Source organism: Cibotium barometz, chromosome 34, assembly GCF_041138505.1.
Source record: "Cibotium barometz isolate CiBa-2024 chromosome 34, ASM4113850v1, whole genome shotgun sequence".
Classification (NCBI taxonomy): domain Eukaryota; kingdom Viridiplantae; phylum Streptophyta; class Polypodiopsida; order Cyatheales; family Cibotiaceae; genus Cibotium; species Cibotium barometz.
The window spans coordinates 18,291,569-18,304,015 of NC_141079.1; the positions used below are offsets into that span (position 1 = coordinate 18,291,569).

The following is a 12,447-nucleotide window of genomic DNA, read 5'->3' on the forward strand; positions in this document are numbered from 1 at the left end:
TTTGGGCAAAAATTTGCAGCTCATGAATCTAGTTTTTTTTCTCTTTATGGTGGAGAAGCTTTCCATGACCATATCTCACTCCACACACCTTAGATGCTTGCCCAAGCCTAGGGTTATATGAGAAAGGGAGGTTTTAGCTTTATTTTGAGCATAGCTATGTGATATCTCTACGCGAATTCCGCCCGTCAGGCTATCGGCCCAACTGTGCGCCTTCTCCTTGGTGTCTTGGAGCTTTGGAGTCATAAATGAAGTGATTTTAGGCTTGACAGACTCATTCCATGGTTTATAAGCCTTTTGGTGCCATAAGCTACGCGATTTCATCCATAAGGCCATTTTTGGCAGTGCGTAGTTTCTTGATGATATGGAGAGCTAATGCAATCATGGAGCTAGCTTAAGCTTGGATCAAGTGTTTTCTTCAACAAGGGATGCCTCTCAAGCTTGGAATGGCGAGATTTGAGCCTTTTCTTTAGGACTTCATTCATTTCAAAAATGTTTGAAAATTTTCACAATTTCTTAAAATTTCTTGAAAAATCATGCTCTTCTCACTCTCTTCTACCCATTCATACCTTCAGTGTTTGATTTCAGCCAAGATTTTAGGGCTTCTTAGTCTTCTTGAATGTAAATTAGGGTTTCACTCAAGTTTTTTTCCAAAATTAGCACAAAAAATTTCACTTCTCTATGCTTTTCTCTTCACATACATGTGCTCAATGGTTGATTCCAACCTTGATTTAAGGTTTCTTTACCTTCTTGAATGATTTGGGATTTTCTCTTGAAATTTATGGTCTCACCATTAAGTTTTGAGATTCATGCTAATGAGCCTCTTCCCTATGCATTACTCTTCCTATATCAATACATTGCAGTATTTTGGGATTTTCTTGAAGGATTAGGGTTTTTAGGGCCATAATCTTGATTTGAATGATTTTTCATTAATCCTTGAGCAATCTTGATACCTTACACTTAATCAAGCCTCTTTCAATTCCATTTCAATTGCATAGAATCTATTTTGGGATATTTAGGGCTTATTATGAAGATTTGTAACAATATGCTCACATGGGTCTTCATAGGGCCATAATCTTGATTTGAATGATTTTTCATTAATCCTTGAGCAATCTTGATACCTTACACTTAATCAAGCCTCTTTCAATTCCATTTCAATTGCATAGAATCTATTTTGGGATATTTAGGGCTTATTATGAAGATTTGTTAACAATATGCTCACATGGGTCTTCATATGGCTAACACATGCTATCAAGAGAGCATAAGTGGTGGTTGTTGGTTGTGCCTTTCATAAAGAAGTAGACTTAACATTTTTTTACTCGTCGGGCTGAAGCTTTTGCCCCCCTGCTCGAGCTGCCTTCGCCCTTCCCTGTGCCTACTCGCACCCCCCCTCCCCGCCTTCGAGCCTTCGCCTCTCCTCGACTGCACGCACCCCCCCTTCCGCACCCCTGTGCTTTTCATGCCCCCGCCCCCCCTTTCGCGCCCATCGCCCCTGCCCGCCCCCCCTTTCACGCCCACGCCCACGCCCCTGCCTGCCCCCCCTTTCGGGCCCATCGCCTGCCCCCGTCTCCTTCACGCCCCCTGCTCCCCCTTCCTCCGCGTCCCGCCCACCTGCCTGCCCCCGCCCCCCCCTCCCCTCTGTCTTTTGCCATCCTCTGTCTTCCGCCTCTCCCCCTCTGTCTTCCGCCCCCCCCCCCCCTTTGTCTTCCGCCCTTCCCCCTCTTCCCCTCCCCGCTCCACTTTTTCGTGCAGCTTGGCTCTTGCAGGACCTTCACCTTCGACTTAGCTTCAGACTCTGATGGAGGTTCCTCCCGCCCCACCTCAGAGGGACTCTTCCGTAGCCCCCTCGCCCGCCCTGAGGATACCCCCGTCAGGCTTTCTCTTTCGCCAAAAGAGGAAGCGAGCCTCGCCACGCAGAGGTGGAATGCCTCCAGGCACATTCCACCATTTGCTGTATAGCTGGCACTCGCCCCAACAGAGGGGAGATCCGGGATCTTCTCCAGGCCCGCCTTCTTGTAGATGTGGGCAAGATCCTGGACGTTCAGTTTTACTCGGCCACACGAACACTATCAGATTGAGTTGTTCGAGATAGCCCAGAGCGTGGCCCATGTCCTAGCCATGAGTCCCCTTGACATTAGGGGCGCTCGGGCCTTCTTCAGACCTTGGCAGCATGGTTTCGACCCAGCAACGTGGCCGAGCAAGGAGAGCGCCTATTCCATGTCATAGTTTGCTTTCCAAGACTTCGCCTTCTGCTCCTTTCTAGGATAGGATCATTGGTGGGCTTGGTGCTTGAGACTGGCCCCACAGTAGCCTCAGTGGTGGCTAGAGCAGCTGGCCTTCCTTCGGTCAGAGTTTTGGTTCCTGACATCTCCTTCCTTCTGAAGGTCATTCAGTTACCTAGGATAGGAGGGGATGGATTGATCAGAGAGTGGAGTTTTCGGAGCTCCTAAACCAGTGTTTTATATGTAGGCAGGTCGGTGACCACCTGCAAGGCCTGCCCTTGCACGAGACCTCGACCTTCACTGCAGTATAGCAGACCTCCGATGGCTCACCCCCCACAGATGCGGCTCGGCAGGCAGCCTGGATAGGGGTGCCATAGAGGGAGACAACCACAACAGCATGCCCAGAGACTGACGGAGAAGCAGACACAGCCTCAGCATCATTGGGTTCCAGTGAGGAACATCTTTGCTCCCCTCCAGGAGGAGACCCCAGTGCAGACTGAGGATCAGGAGATGCCAGCACCCCCCCTTCACCTCCACCCCCCTCCCCCGTCCCCCCCTCCTGCCTCGCTTCCACCCTCGTCTCCTCCTGTTCTCGCTCCCGCATTTTTAGCATCTCCTTCCCCACCCCCTTCTCCCCCCTCCTCCCCCTCTGCTTGCCTCAGCTCCCCGGGAGGCACTACCAGTACCCTGGTGCTCACCTGCAGTCCGTGAGCACCGACCTTGCTCGTGCACCGCAGAGGAGACCTACCATGTCGATTCGTGCTTCACGGATATCCTCTATCCACAGTCAGCTGAGTAGTCTCGACACTAGATAGCGCACGGAGGCCTTTGACTACTCCTTTACACACCTTTTTGGAGCGGAGGGCCCCCATGAGCTAACACCCATCAGAGTTCATGTGGTGATACCTCCGGCCCAAGGGAAGGAGGCACTTGATTCAACGGTGGCTTTCTCCTTCCCTCTTTGCGGCACTAGCAACAGGGAGTAGTGGACTCTGGATCTCGCTCTTAGTATTTTGCGGACATAGGCAGTTGAGTTTTCTCATCACCATGTGAGCGATTTGGAGATGACAGACGTGATAGGCCAACTCTGGGAGTTGGCACATTTCTTTGATACTACCGGGAGTGCGGATGCCTCCGGGACTCAACATTTGGTGGTTCGCATAGTGGCAGACCTAGCGTGAGACCCTGGCTATGTATGCATACATGAGGTTTCTCTCTTGGAGCAGGAGGCAGTCGCTATGGGACATAGCCCCACTGGTGCCTGGTCCGAGACTCTTTGCAGCACACCGGGTGGGTAGATTCATAGCCGCTCGGATGGGGATTACTCTCCATCCAAGCCGCTTGTTGCAAAGGCCCGCCGTATGGCTGAGATAGCCTCCACCTCAGCAGGTCATCCATGAGGATCATCTCATGGAATGTACAGGGCCTTGGCGCACACTATGTACGTTATCGTGGTTGCTTGAGGTAGGAGCTTCAGAGATGCCTGGTTGGGGGCAGTATTGATATTCTGATGATGCAGGAGCACCATTTGAGTGAGCAAGATTCGGAGATATGGTTTGGTGATGCCTAGTAGATGGGACACATTTTGGTCTACAGGTTTTGGCCCCTTGGGTGGACAGGGAGGAGTATGTATGGTCATTCATTTACATTCGCATCTATCCACATCCATTCATTCATTCACATGCATATCTATCACGTCACATCTCATTCTCATCCATTTACAACACATCACATCCTTTCACATATCATCACATCTCATTCTCATCCATTTACATCACATCACATCCTTTCACATATCATCACATCTTATTCACATCTCATCACATTCACATCCACATCCATTTACATCACATCACATCCCATCCATATCTCATCATATCCACATCCATTTACATCACATCACATCCTTTCACATATCATCACATCTCATCACATTCACATTCACATCCATTTACATCACATCTCATCACATCCATATTCACATCCACATCCACATCTATTTACATCACATCATATCTCATCCACACCCACTCACATCTTATCACATCGCATTTACATCTTATCACATCTTAGCACATCGCATTCACATTTAATACTGTTTTCTACTTTCGATATCGAGATGGGACTTTTCTAAGCTTCTGCTGATAATTACCTGGCCTAGTTAAAGGTACTTTTTCTCGATGTATATTTTTATATTCTTTCTCAAATTTCTCAGGTGAAATATATTCAATATTCTTCTTTTTGAGTAAAAGATTCATGGGATATATAAAAAATCAATAATACCCATATTTCCCAATAAAATTAATAATGCTCAAAATTCCACTTTTGATAAATACTCATAGTTTGAATTATGCAAAAAATTTCCTCTTTTACCATTTAATAACTTGGATCTCAAATATCATGGGAATTCCTCTTTTGCATAAAAATAAATTTACCAAAAATTTCTCTTTTTGCATAAAAATAATATTACCAAAAATTCATCTTTTACCATTTAATTACTTGGATCTCAAATATCATGGGAATTCCTCTTTTTATATAAAAGTAAATTTACCAAAATTTACTCTTTTCTCATAATCAATTAATTATGCATAATTACAAAAAAGTATTTCTCATGAATATGATGAAAATCATTCTTTTTGCATAGGATGTCCAATCCTAGAATATGGTAGGAAGTCCTCTTTTAGCATTATGCATAAAAATAAGATATGTATTATTTTCTAAAAAATTTACCATAGCTTCGCTGTTTTACTAATAATTCTCATTTTTTTCTAAAGAATAAAAGCTTGTAAAGAAAATATGATAGTAGTTCCTCTTTTATGCTTAAAATCAAACTATGAATTTAAATCATATTTTAACCATAATCATAAACTTAATTATGATTATTCCACTAGATTAAGCTAATTCCTCTATTTCTCTTTTCCCAAATTGATAGGATAATCTATTTCTCATTTAGAATCAATCAAAGTAGTTTTTAACTACTTATAAATAATCTAAAAGAATTAACCATTATTTTGTTAACACAAAATCATAAAAATACCATTTTCTTAATCTCTAGCTTATCAAGCCTAGAGTTTAGCTTTGAATTTAGAGACTATCATTGAGAAGCATCCTTTTTCAAGGGATAAGATGGCTATTCTTTTAGAGAGAGAGATTTACTTAAAGAAAACATTACAAATAATCATAAAGATTAACTTAATGCTAAATAAACATTAAGAAACTTAGGAAACTCTTGATTTGAATTAAAACAAGCATTTTGAAAGCTTCTCAAGCTTGAGAGGGGTTGAGAAGAAGAAAGTTATTCAGAAAATGAAAAAAACCATAAAATTTGATTTTACCTCCAAGTTTGGCTTGATTCGCTAATTGCAGTGAAGCCCCCGACCATTCAATTGGTCCACCAAGAGAGGAGAAGAGCAACTCCAAGAGTTGTTGTAAAGAGAGAGAGCTCCAAGCTCCCAAGAGAGAGGAAAATTTAAAGGATAATAGAAAATATAATTATTTTAATATAATACTGGCATAGTATAGCTCCAATATTCCATTACAAATGACTGAGGGTCTATTTATAGGTGAGGGAGGCCACTAACCAAGTCCAAGTGGGTTCTAGAAATTTCCAGGTTCAATTTGACTCAATTTGGACAAGATTTGGACCAGTTTGGCTCCCTTTTTGATTTGGTTTGATCCAGGAGAGAGAAGAGATAAAAATATCACATTTTTTTTGAATTAAAAAGCCTTCCACACATGTGAAAGAGGCGCCTACCTCAAGAGTCCCCCTTTCCTTACCAAGGTGTCAAAAATGCATTATTATTCTAAAATATCTCATTTTTTTAGTAATATCTCATCATTTTTAACTAATAAACCTTGTACTCTGTCAACTCTCAAGCGTGAGACTTGCCTAGAGAGCGTGAACAACATCAAGAGAAAGCTTTAAAAGGTGCAAGTCTGTCCACTTTTGTAAAAAAGTGTTCATTGCATCTTTATTACGCTCCTTCTCTTCCCCGCGGAGGAACATAGGAGGCTTCATGCTTTTGAGCATAGCTGCCACTTCCTAATTCCCAAGTGTTTTAATGTCTTGAGTTGACCCACAGGAGTAGATGCCCTTGGAGTATCAACAGGACACTCCGAAACCCTGAATTAGCGACCAACTGCTAGAGAGTCACTTGCATGGTTTGTAAAATTTGAGAAAGAATAAGTAAACTTTGTTCAATAAATTGTGTGCATGATTCTAACAAAGTGTGTTTGTGTAAATCCACAAGATATGGTTGTTGCACGTTGCTATTTGGTGTCTCTCAACAAGTGGCGGCTGTATGTGCCCGCCTTGTGTGAGAGAGGGAGAGAGACATTCTTCTCAATGACGTACATCGTTTGTTGTTGCCGCTGGCACCGTCTTAACAACGACGTTATTGCCCCTCTGATTGTGATGGTTGTTCTTCCCACCATTGTGCCGCTATACATGCAAGCCGTTGTGGGCTATTACGTGCTATGGGCTGTTATGTGCTTTCACGACTATGCAGACAAGGCGAGTGGCTGCCTCTGCGAGGGGCGATGCCTCTTTCTTGTCGATCTTCATGGCCGTCACACAGTATTTGAGCCATATAAATGAGCAATTTAAAAATTAACCTTAAAAAAACACACTAAAAATGTGAATTTTCCCTAACGTTTGCTAATTTTAATGGGCACCCTTTCTTGTCAAAAATCAACCCTGCCACCCCCATGCACACTCTATAAGTGATAGGAACATGGGAAAGAGGGTCATATATAGCTTGCCAACTAGCTTTTATCAATGTCTAGGGGGTGCCTTGTGTGCCTCCTCTTTGATTCAATAATGGCCGCATAGGAATATAAGAGGATGCTTGTTAGATTTAGGGTTAGGGTTTTAGCAATAAACACCTCACACATAAAGAAAAAGAAGCTTGAGAGCATATAACAAAAAGGTAACATATTATGATAAGTGTGCCACAGAGTGATAACCCTAGAATAGCACATACTAGATATATGTACATGCTCAGGGGGGAAACCTTCTCACAAGGGAAAAATTGCCTTGATGGTCCCAAGTGTACTCAAACCTCACTACCATAAGTGTATGGTAGCAATTTCCCCTAGCAAAGATGATGTGAAAGAGGAGAGGTGACACCAAATGTATAGGGTAAGTGTGAGCTCTAGCAAGATGCTCAGTCCACAAAGAGGAGTAAGTCTAAAGCTTTGTGAAAAGCTTCCAACAACTCCTCATGAGGTAGAGCGAGGAGTAAGTCTAAAGCTTTGTGAAAAGCTTCCAACAACTCCTCATGAGGTAGAGCCTTTTTGAAAAAGTCAGCAATATTGTCAAGTGTTGGCACATAAGCCATGCTAAGAGTCTCTATCTAACATAATGATAACACACCTTCAATCTGCTTTGTGTAAGCATGAAAATTTGGGTTTCTCTCAACGGCCAATGCACTTTGACTGTAAGTGAAGATGGTAGTGGGCAAGGATTGTCCAACACCCAAATCAGCCACCACCATAAAGTGTCTAAGCCAAACACACTCAATGGTAATTATGAATGCTACCCTTTACTTGGCTTCATAGCTAGATCTGGCCACAATGGGTTTCCTCTTGTTTAGCCGTGAGATACATGAATTACCAAGATGAAAGTAAAATCTACTATGGGACACATGTGTCTTGTAAAAACCAACCCAATCAAAATCTACAAAAGCATGCAATCTTGGCTTCTCTAATGATCCCCCTTTGGAAAAAAGAAGCCAAAATGTTTTGTGTTGTCCTATCAATAGCATAAGATTTGCTTAATATCATGCCAATGCTTTGTGCCTAAGTTATGTATAAATATGCTCACTTGTGAAAAACTACAGTCTAAATGTCAAGTTAGTTGTCGCACACATAAATATGACATTGAACAGGCTATTCAAAGAGACTAGCATCAAAAAGATCCTGAGCATCATGAAGACTAAGACGTAAATTTGGCCCTATTGGGAAGAGCAGCATGCTTATAGTCTTCAAGCCCAAATCTCCGTGACAATGTCTTAATGTACTTTGTTTGCAATAGGCCATACCCCCATCAACATTCTACTTAATGTACTTTGTTTGCAATAGGCCATACCCCCATCAACATGCTACTTCAACTCAATGGCCCAGTAAGAGTGCAACATGAAAGAGAGGGGGGAGATGAGAGCTAGGGCCCTTGCAAGCACACACACACAACAATGGAGGAGACACACAAAGATGGAAGGCTAAAAATATTCCTCTTCTTCTTTTTCTATCTTAGTCCTTGTAGACTCCTTTTGAGAGAAGAGGGAGACAGAGACATGACTTAGTTTGGTTTTTGTCGCGATCTGCAGATGGCCTGGAATTCACGAGAAGAAGAAGTGTTGGCCAGGATCGTGGATCATGTGATGGTGTCTAGCAAAGCTGAGAAGAGAGCTTTTGTGCAATTGATGTCTCGTCTCATTTTCCCTCAAGAAGGAACTATGGGTACCCAGACAAGATGCTTAACAAGATAAACTGTCACTCGCATGATGGTGTGGAGACAAAACCACCTGCTTAACAATCTTCTGGCAGTAATTCGATAAGTTGTGGGACTCGATCCCCATTGCTACTGCATAATCCATTTGACAACTCCAAATTTTGCAAGAGCAAAGTACTTCTAGTGGTATGATATTTATTAGCAAGAAAAGTTGAACATCTGACCAATTGGACCCCCATTAGGAGGGCCTTTTTTGCAACCCCATTGAAGGTCCCTAGGGGAAGAAATTTGCTGCAGAGCTATACCAATGGGCAAACTCCCTCCCATGTTTCCAAGATGCTACTCATGGTGGTGCAAGAGAGGAATCTATCTTGCCTCTTATGCCAACAAGATAATGAGGTAGACAACTAAGTAAGATTGGTTTTCCAACAATTTTTTTTGAAAAAAAATTGCGACCTAGCTCGTATAGCAAGTGGATGTATTTGTAAGAAATGTAACCTATCGGGTGTAACCATGATTGGAGTGTAATTCCTCGATTGTGAATTCTAGCTGATGAAACTACTGGCAATGTAAGAATGTAATTAAGCAATGTAACTAGATTGATAAGAAATCAAGGGGCTTGTTTTGTCTAAAGTATAGATTTCTGGATGAGGAACTGAGTCTATGGAAGTTTTTTTTCAAGTTTAAGACAAGCGAAAGGAAATTATCCCTCTAAGAATAAATCTCTAAACAAAGGAATGACTTGAGCCTAGAACATCTATTGAACAAATTAGTTTGCCCTCATGAAAGAAAAGTTGGTGGGACTTGGTCCAAACCGATACCTTATTCTCAAGTCCTATGTCTCAAATTTTGAGAGTAAACTCTTGTGAGAGGTATGCAATCGACAACATGAGGGGAATGTTTATTTAAAGTAGGAAGTGCTGGGTGGACCTTTTCTACAAGGCAATTGGCAAAGCTATTTGTGCTCGACTATCTATCTCTAGTCGAGTTTTTCATTCTGTATTTATCCCCCAATTTCTTAAATCTCTAGATTCCAGATGTTATCCTATTAAGTTCCAACCCAAATCTTTTGTAAATTTTTAAGAGTACAGATAATACATCAATATCTATCTTTCAAATGTAATCTTTTCCTAATTAAATAAAGAGTTTTGAAAAGAAAAGATGACTCTCTTTTGTATTTGTGAATCTCCATCGCTAGGTTAAGCGGTTTGATCCCACAAACGATAGAAGAAATGCCAGGTGAGACCCCCGAGAGTCCAAGTTGCACCTACTACACCAACAGATGATGTCATAGACCAAGTAAACCCTATCGTGCAAGTGCCACATGTAATTCTAGCATAAGGAGTAAATCCGATACCACTTGTAGTAGTCCCAGTGGAAGACTTTGGGCATGATACAAACCTCAAGACTTTGCTCAAATCTCTGCAACCCAAACCTTTCACAGGGCGAAGATGCTAATGTTCCCAATGCCTTAGAAGAATGGATAATCTAGATGGAGGACTATTTTGCTCTTGCAGAATATAACCATGTTACCCAAGGTATAATGGGAAGAGCTAAGCTGGAAGAACTAGTTAAGCTATGGTGGTGTCAGTCCCTCAATGTGGCATAAGTAACCCAGGGATGGGAAGAACTACAGTATCATCTGAAAGAACGATACTTCCCCTGAATTACTCAACAACCCAAATGAACGAGTTTCCTTCTTCCATTGGAAGTGGTAGAGCTATGTTGGGTTGTTGGCCATGTTGGTCACTAACTCGTGCCCATCAATAACTATACTCACTAACACAAGTGTATAGATAACACTATGTGAGCCACTCTTGTAATATAGTTACATACAGTGAATAGAAGAAGAGGACAAAGCTCTCCCTCACGATATGTGTGTGCGCGTGTGTGCGACTTCTCTCTCTCCTGCGCTCTCGTATTCCTCTTCCACCTTGCAGGTTTTTGCTTTCGCACAGCTCTCGCTTCACTTTGGTATCAGAGCTGCAGGTGAGCTGCAAGTGCCGGCAGTGTAGAGGCACGTTTCCTGTGCGCGTTGGGACTGATTTGCAGCCACCTTTTCAAGGATTCATAGGTGGGTTTTGAGTTGAGTATTTGCCTCTTGTTTGCACACAGATTGGGCATCTTGGAGTGCCAAATTTGTAGGTGGTTTGGTTGCACAGATTGCAGCTATGTATGGCTATTGTGGATGCAGTATGCATGCAGATTTGGGGTCGTTTTGAGGACTAATTTTGGAGCTATTTTTGCTGTGATTTTCAGTCCATAGGCTCCTCCTTTGGTTGCTCTATAGGTACCGCAGCTTTGCCCCCAGTTGGGCTCAGATTTGCCAGCCACAAGAGTAGATACAGAAATCGCTACCCTAAAAAGGGTTGTTTTTGAGGCTTCCGAAGGTTGTAAATCACTCTCCCAGTGTCGGATAAGGGTGATCTAAGAGTCTATATTGGGGATTTGGCATGCTTCGGATGCATTGACGATGTTATATTTACCAAATTTATAACAGCTTTTTTGCTGCAGCAACATCAGAAAATCTGTCCTACACATTACAGGAGGCTACAGGTTCCCTGCTTTGCTCTCCGATTCTAGGTGCTTCTAGAGCTGAGATTTGTAGGTGTTTTGGCATGATTTTTAACCTCTAATTTGAGTGATTTTCAGCCCATAGCTCCCATGATCCACCCCCCCTTGCAGATTGAGTGAATCTCCCGCAACACTTTGTTTTCTTGACACAAGTGGAGATTACTCTATATATGCTTATGTGGTCCTTATGCATGCTCCTCTTACAGTGAGTTGAGCTATTTGGAGTGCATGACCGCATTCTTTTCATCTTCTTTGAGCGCAAGTTGCTCCAGTCTATAGGTGTTGCAGTGTTTGGCAACAGTGTATGCTCTAGGTTGCCCATTGTGTTGGCATAGAGCAGTGGATGCATTGTTTATGCTTAGAGACAAATTGGTTGGCTGTGTATGCCACTTTTGTTATGCATTGACTGTGACAGTTTGATTTCGTCAAAGATTATGCTAGTGTTTGGCTTATGCATATGACATTTGGTCTCATGTGGGAGATTTATGCGCTTAGTACATGCTTCTTTGAGATTTATGCGCTTAGTACATGCTTCTTTGAGTCACTTGACATTTGGCACTATTTGCATCTTGCTTTGGTTGCTTATTGCCGTGTTTGGCATTGTTTTGATAGATTGGGATTTTGCCATTGTATACGTGAGCTGCGATAGCTCTATGGCATTGTGGACAGCCCATATGTACGATCTTTGAGGATATGTACTATTTGTCAGATTCTTTTGCAGCCTTTGTGAGGGTCGAGTGAGGTTTTATTGAGCTGGGGGATTCTCGGATGTTGAGATCCTTTCGGTGATATTACAGGTATTGGAGCGATCTCGCAAGCACCCCATTTATAGGATCCATGTATAGTTTGAGGCTCTGACAATTGTAGTCACACATTGGTATTGTATATATGCATTTTGGATGCTTTGAGCTCTTTTGAGAGCAGTTTTCTTTTGGTTTATGCCACTTTAGTTATGGCTGGTTTTTTGGTTTTTTGAGCGTTTTTATGCCGTTATGCTATCGAATTTTATCCAGGATTAGCAGCCATTATATGCCTTGAGTTGCCATTTGTATCTCTCAATGTTTTAGCAATTATTTTGGCCATTTGGTTTTGGTTCATAGTGTCACTGTATAAAGGAAACTTTGCCGAAATTTTTTAGAAATCCCAGTGTTAGAATTTTTGTACTTATGGCTTTGTCATCCAAAGACAAGGATATCTATGACA

At 42.3% G+C, this 12,447-nt stretch overlaps 1 long non-coding RNA gene across 2 annotated transcripts; it reads left to right on the forward strand.

The window, feature by feature from the left end:
- Positions 1 to 10,500: 10,500 nt before the first annotated feature.
- On the forward strand, positions 10,501 to 12,183 carry LOC147618748 (uncharacterized). Of its 2 annotated transcripts, none has more exons than XR_015261958.1 (2): positions 10,501 to 10,744; positions 10,930 to 12,183. It is a non-coding gene; the product is annotated as an uncharacterized LOC147618748 (long non-coding RNA). The 2 variants fall into 2 exon arrangements; XR_015261957.1 differs by having other exon boundaries at positions 11,857 to 12,183.
- The last annotated feature ends 264 nt before the right edge of the window (positions 12,184 to 12,447 follow it).